We start from the raw sequence: 7,340 nt of genomic DNA on the forward strand, positions 1-7,340 counted from the left end.
GGTTGACTACGAATAATAGTCGACTCCGTCTTCCGAAAGTCGACTAAGAATAATCGATTATCCGGTTTTCGCGCAGTCAATAGTCGACTACGACTTTTGGAAATTTTACGGTTAATAATCGATTAATCGATTAACCGAAATCGATTTTGCGTATCCCTATACGAAATCCAATCGATCCAGTCAATTCCATTGGTTGTAGGTCATACTAGAGCTGTTTCAACATGGCGACTATAGGTCCTTGGTCACACTTTGGAGTTTCATAAAGCGAATAATAGGACGAGGCAATATCGCAAACACAGAAAACCATGTACAGTGGTTTCACTACCTCATACCCCTCGCCTATAAACTCGAAGTCGCCATGTTGAAATAGCGCTAGTGTGACCTTCGACTAGGCGAGGGGTATAAGGTAGTGAAACCGGTTTTCTATGCTTGCGAAGCTGCCTCTTCCTATTTTTCGTTTCAAGAAACTCCTTAGTGTGACCAAGCACTTGTTTTAACGTCAAATAAAATCCAATGGATTTTAGATGAGTTTTCATTTGACGTATGCACAAAGGAATTGGCAGTTGAAATCAAGTCGATTTCGTAAATGTAAACCAAGCATAAGAACGTACAATTTCATGAAATTTTATCATTCTAGTGTTGGCCGGGACTATGGGATTCGATCTAAGTCCCGGTCCGCACTAGATTAAATTCAATGAAATAATTTCACGAAATTTGCGGTTCTTAGATGGAGTTTCCCACTAAGAATGCGTAATATCATGAATTTTTTCATTGAAATCACCCTAATGTGGACCGGGAATAACGAAAGTCATTTTGGGGGATGCATCTACCTTGATTATTGTACCATGTTCGTTTGTCACTTAACTATAGACGATACGCAGTTCAATAACTCTGTTGTGACAAGAAAACAACAGCTATTGATAGTGTCGCAGTTACATTAATTCGTTGGAATTCAAAATTTATTTATAAAAAATATAAACATATGAGATCGAAGGAGATAAAAAACAAAAAGTAAAAAAATTATTGGCAAACTACAATTTACGGACATCAACTCTTTATTCTGGTGAACTTTATATCCTTTAAATAAACAATAATGTTCATAATAAATAATTTATCCACTCCAATTTTAAGACTGACGCATCCAAAGTCGTTGACAAAGCTTGTTGGAATTCACATTTATTGAAGAAACAAAACGCATAAATATTAATATGACTGAACCGAATATTTGCCGTTTATGTGGTGAGGAGAATTTGGATAGATTTATTGAAATATACGATAAAAATGGCTTTCCTACCGAGGCATACACATAGCCCAGAAAGTCTGCGTTCACCTTACTACTTTTCAAAAATGATGCTAAAACTTTAATAAATAGGTAAATGAGATCAGTTTTTCTTTCATAAATATGTTATTGGCACTCTTTACTACCAGAATAAAAAGAAAAATTCCTGAAAATATATTATTATTACGAAGATAACGGTAAAAAAGTGTTACAACTGCTAAATTAGAGCCCCAAAAAGTCTGCGTTCACTTTGTATGTTGCAATAATACCGTTAATTTTTTTGAAGTTTTCTCCCATTTTTAATCAATTTTGTCACAACTGGTCATTCTGTGAGGTCGCTTGAATACTTAACTTAAAAAACTAAGTTATTTCAAGAATGGAAAACAAGGGCAAAGAAATTGGCATCGATAAAAGGAAAATTCTAGATAAATTATGGAAAAAGCTATCGAAATATTGGCGAAACTGTAGGTAGAACATATTAGTCCAACATAGAGTGATAATTAACTATAAACAAACCAGAATTTTTACGTCAAAACCCAGATCTGGGCATTATATAGGAGCCAAAACCTTACAGTCTCAGCAGTATGCTTTGAAACGTTATGTTGTTGCAACCAAAATTTGGCAGTTCTTCTGCATTTTGGTTCAAATTGCGCTTCATGATGTTTAGGTAACCATACTTGTCCATTGTCGATTCAATAAATACAAGTTGGCCCACTCCAGAAGCTGCTACACACCCCAAACCAAAACAGCACACCCTCGCCAGTTTTTACAGTGTAAAACAAGATTTTGTTTTTTCAAGCGCTGTTCGAGCTTTCTCCAAACAGTTTGAAGTCCTTTCATTGCAAACATATAGAACATGCTTTCGGCCGAAAATATGACTTGATTCCGGAATACTTGGAGGCTTGTTTATGTATTCATTAGCAAATTCAATATGCTTCTTCCTGTTCACTAGTGATATGTACGGCTTTCGCCGTGCGACTATACCATGATATCCAGCTTTATGCAGTATTTTTCAAGCGGTTTGTGCACAAATACTTTTTTTGGATGCCATTTTCACATTTTCAACAATTTTTTAAGTAATTATCGGACTGTTTGTTTTAACTATATTAGTTATGTTACGCTCCTCCCGTTCTGATTATATTTTTGACCGTCCAAAACTGAGCTTTGACCGTCCAGATCTGGGCATTGACTTCAAAATTCCGATTTTTTTATAGTTAATTATCACTCTATGTATAGACTAATATGTTCTACCTACAGTTTCGCCAATATTTCGATAGCTTTTTCCATTATTTACCTAGAATTTTCCTTTTATCGATGCCAATTTCTTTGTCCTTGTTTTCCATTCTTGAAATATTTTACTTTTTTAGGTTAAGTGTGTAAACGACCTCACAGAATGACCAGTTGTGACAATAGCTGTGTCTGGTTACCCTAAAATTTGTAACAATTTGTACCAATTGTTGCTGGAAGTCGTCTGTTAACACAAAAAACCAGCAAAAGAGAGCGATTCGAGAGAGACATTTTGACAGTTCTTTCACTGAGAGCTTGCAAATTCTTGCTGGACAAATTTCTTCTAGCAAGCACTTGCAAGCTCTTCTTCTTCCTGAAAACAATCAATCAGCCGTTTTTAGTTTTTTGTTGATTTATGTTTGTGAACATTAAAAACAATTTTATTGTGGAAATAACATAGTCTAATTGTGGAGAACAAATTTGTAAAGTGGAAAAATACTTTTTTGTTTAATTTTCTTTTTTATTTTTAATAAAATACAACGTGTTTGCTTCCTTTGTTGGCGGACAAATTGTTCTGTTTTGGCAAGTCAGCTGATTGCTTGCTGGTTTTTGCTGGGAAGGTGTCTGTTTACTTTTTACAATTTTCTAGCAAAAGAGAATAAAAACCCCTTACTCTCTGAGAAAGTTCTTGCTGGACATTTTTTGCTGGGAAAGTAACCAGACAGACTTAATATTGATTAAAAATGGGAGAAAACTGCAAAAAAAAATCAAAAAAATTAACGGTATTATTGCAACATACAAAGTGAACGCAGAGTTTTTGGGGCTCTAATTTAACAGTTGCAACACTTTTTTACCGTTATCTTCGTAATAATAATATATTTTCAGGAATTTTTCTTTTTATTCTGGTAGTAAAGAGTGCCAATAACATATTTATGAAAGAAAAACTGATCTCATTTACCTATTTATTAAAGTTTTAGCATCGTTTTTGAAATGTAGTAAGGTGAACGCAGACTTTCTGGGCTATGTGTATAAAATCACAGCAAATTTCTTCAGTTCAAGAGTAAGCTTTGTTATTTATGAAACCAAAAGACTACTAGCTAAACAATTTTTTTCTTAGTTTTTAGATCTAGGGAACTGCAATGGTCTCAAAAGAATGTGTTGTGGATGTTGGAAAAATATTTTCGAGTTTTATAACTATCAAGAAATTGTGTCGGAAAAGGAAATGGTCAAAACTATGGGCCACAATATATGCCGGTTTTGTAAGGAGCATTCGGATTATGTTGTTGAATCATACGATATAAATGGTTTTCTAACCCATGCCTGTATTATCGCAATAAATTTCTTTAGCTCAAGGGTAAGATTTTATAGACTAAACTTTAAAAAATAAATATTGATTAATTAATAAAATTTCTTTAGTTTATAGATAAAAAAAATGGCAACGATCATAAGATAGTGTGTTGTGAATGTTGGAATTATATTTTGAAATTTTATAGATTTCAAGGGTTCGTTTTGGAGAAGGCATCTTCTCTCAATGGGAAATTACAACTTATGGAGGATAAAGAAAACAGAATTGTAGTGAAATATGAAATTTCAAATGATGGTGAAGAGGGTAAAGATTAAAATAAAGATTACCCCTATTAAAGATTATTTTAGCGACAGTGAAGAAGATTATGATATTCCATCTTCCTTACTTGAAGAATTGGAAAACCGTCCAATATTAGGAAGTGAATGTGGACACTCCAGCAAGGCAAATGCTACTACAAACACCAAATCCCCAAAGAAATACAAACGGAAAAATACAACTGATGATGAAGATTATGTCCCAAGTAATAAATATGTTTATAAACCAAAAGGTAAACTCTTAAAAACCAAACGTCGTTATGTTGAAAAAGAAAACATACAAATCTCCCGCCAAAAAAATCAAATATTTTTAAATTTTATCAAATCTAAACAAAGATGAGCCGAAGATGCTGATGACCTAATAGCCCAATGGCTACCCAAACTACAATGCGTTGAATGTAAAGAAGAATATTCCAGTTTTACACAACTCAAGGAACATTTTAAAAAATCACATAAAAATAAACGTTTTCATGTTAAATGTTGTCAAAATGGAAGCCAAAATTGAAGTGTGTAGTATGTAAGGAAAGACTTGATACATTTACTATATTAAAACAACATTTTAAATGTAAACATCCAAAAGAAGAGTTTTATGTCGTCTGTTGTGGGCACAAATTTACAACAAGATGTCGTATGAATGAACATATATCATTGCATTGTTCAAAAGATTTGTAATTTTCAAATTTCACTGTGTTTTTAAAAGCTACACAGGTGTATGTACAGTGACTGTCACTGAAAATGATGCAACCTGAAATAAAAAATGCAAACGTTGATAACTTGGAAACGAGTTAAGATTTTTTGACAATTCAAAACACAATTTTGTAGGATGAAATGTTGTAATTAAGATAGCATACAAAAATATTCCGTTTACAGTATCGTTATACTCAAATTTTACGTAAAACAAAAAATTACCATTTTTAAAGTGAGCATTAAAAATGATGCACCACAATAATCGATTAATAATTACTAAGTGTTTGGATTTTTATGCAATTTTAGTAATCAGAATGGTGGAATAATTGGTTTCCACTCGTCTTCAGTAGTTTTGTCACTGATATCGATACAAAAAATAATGTTCCTGACGTCATTTTGGCATCATTGTAATTATTGTTTTGGAGTTATTTTCCAACAAATGACTATGTAAATTCATTACCGGTTATGTACAGAGTACGTACAAACAATTTAATGATATATGGAAAGTACTGTATCAGCCAGGCTTGCCTCATATTAGACTAGTCTTTAACGGCATTGCTCTGATAGAGGAAAAAATCAGGGTATAGAACAAAAGTTTTCGCACATTTCTTTGAAAATAGTTTTTAGAAACATTGTTAACAATGTCCCGATCATGTTTCTTTTATCAAAAAAAAATTTTCAACACCCATTGTTGCCATTCCAGCCAAACAATACTACTCCCTTCGTCGTGTTTCATATTTTCAAGTTATGTCTTATTTTTGTGGGCATTGTGTGGTATAAAATTCATAGTTCGGATGAAAATCAGCATATCTAGCGTAAAATTGATATGTTACTTGTGGAAGAAGCCAACACACACCTGAGTTTAAATAAATGAACTGTCGCTATCAAAACGATACGTAAGAGGTAACGCTCCGCAAAAAGTAAATTTTGAATGGCAACAAAGGGTGTTGAAATTTTTGTTTTTATAAAAGTAAATATGGTCAAAACATTGTTAACAATATTTCTGAAAGCTATTGTCAAAGAAAAGTGCAAACAATTTTGTTCTATGCTTTGATTTTTACCTCTATCAGCAGTGGGATTCTGTAACTCATTTTTGCTGTTATCGATAATTGTCGGTAAAATTAAAATGCTTATAATTTCGATAATTAACGAAATTTTTCGGTAAGTTAACGATGAATAAAAAGTATTCGCTAGCCTCTACCGACACAAACAGTGATGCCAACTTTTCTTTATGTTTTTAGTCATAATTTTGCGATTTAATTTTACCGATTTTTGTCGGTAACAGCAAAAATGAGTTACAGAATCCCACTACTGGTCAACGCCGTTAAAGACTAGTATAATGTAGGGCAAGCCTGGCTTATATATGACTTTCCATATATCATTAGATTGTTTGTACGTACTCTGGACATAACCCTTAATGATTTTTCTGGTATGAAAAAACTACTCAAAATGATAGGATTACCAAAATGACATATAAATCCAAAATTTTGGAAATTATTTGGAAATTATTAATCGATTATTTTTTTGTTTTTTTTAGTAGGAGTAGTATATTTTTATTTATGCATTTTTTCAAATATAATTACATTTTACAATAAAAGCAATATATGTTAATGCTAAATAAAATATATAATGTCGTATGATATGAATAATGAGGCACTGGCCGTCTGCCATCATTTTCAATGCTCACTACTTTAAAATGACCATTTTTGTTTTCCCGTAAAATTATAGTATAACGGTACTTTAAACGGTAAAATTGTATGCCATCTTAAAGACAACATTTCAGCCTACAAAATTGTTTTTTGAATTTTTAAAAAATCTCAACTCGTTTCCAAATTATCAACGTTTACATTTTTATTTCAGGTTGCATCATTTTCAGTGACAGTCACTGTAAATACCTACTGATTTATTTACATAATATGAAGTTTTTTAGTTTGTTTTTATAAAATGCTATAAAATATTTTAAATTATTTTTGTTTGTTTCCATGAATGACCACATTTGTTTCCACAGGACCAAGAACGGTTTCAAAAAACCACAACACATCCATACATCCATATTCATATATTAACATTTTTGTAATTACCAAAAAGGTACTTAAGTCCAATTTACATATGCATATTAAATGATTTCGTTTTACGAAATCCTAGAATCAAATGAAGTGTATTTACATCTGTTTTTTTTGCGTGATTTGCTTACGCACACAATCGCACATACACACTTATACAATAACACAAACACACGTACACAATATATTTATTCAGAAAAATAGGAATTTCACAACACAAATGTGTATCAAATAACTTAAATTAATTCCAAAAACAAAAAACACAATTTTTGCAAGTTTTTTAACCATTTATTTTCACCTTTGTCATCGTTTGAGTATTTTTGTTTTTCTACAACACACACAGACAAACAAAGACATCATAAAACAGTTGCATTTTTTGGTAGTTTATGACGAAAAAGCAGGGTTGCGTATAAAAGTATGGTGTTTTCGTGCGTTGTTTAGAATAAATGACGTAGCTATCGTCA

General features: G+C 32.1%; 1 long non-coding RNA gene across 1 annotated transcript; it reads left to right on the forward strand.

Annotated features, from left to right (window-relative positions):
• Positions 1–945: 945 nt before the first annotated feature.
• Positions 946–4,115, forward strand: LOC141398584 (uncharacterized). The gene is made up of 4 exons (XR_012411667.1): positions 946–1,063; positions 1,132–1,239; positions 3,631–3,860; positions 3,923–4,115. It is a non-coding gene; the product is annotated as an uncharacterized lncRNA (long non-coding RNA).
• Positions 4,116–7,340: the final 3,225 nt, after the last annotated feature.

Source organism: Musca autumnalis, unplaced genomic scaffold, assembly GCF_047663935.1.
Source record: "Musca autumnalis isolate F117 unplaced genomic scaffold, ASM4766393v1 scaffold_3, whole genome shotgun sequence".
NCBI classification, from domain to species: Eukaryota; Metazoa; Arthropoda; class Insecta; order Diptera; family Muscidae; genus Musca; species Musca autumnalis.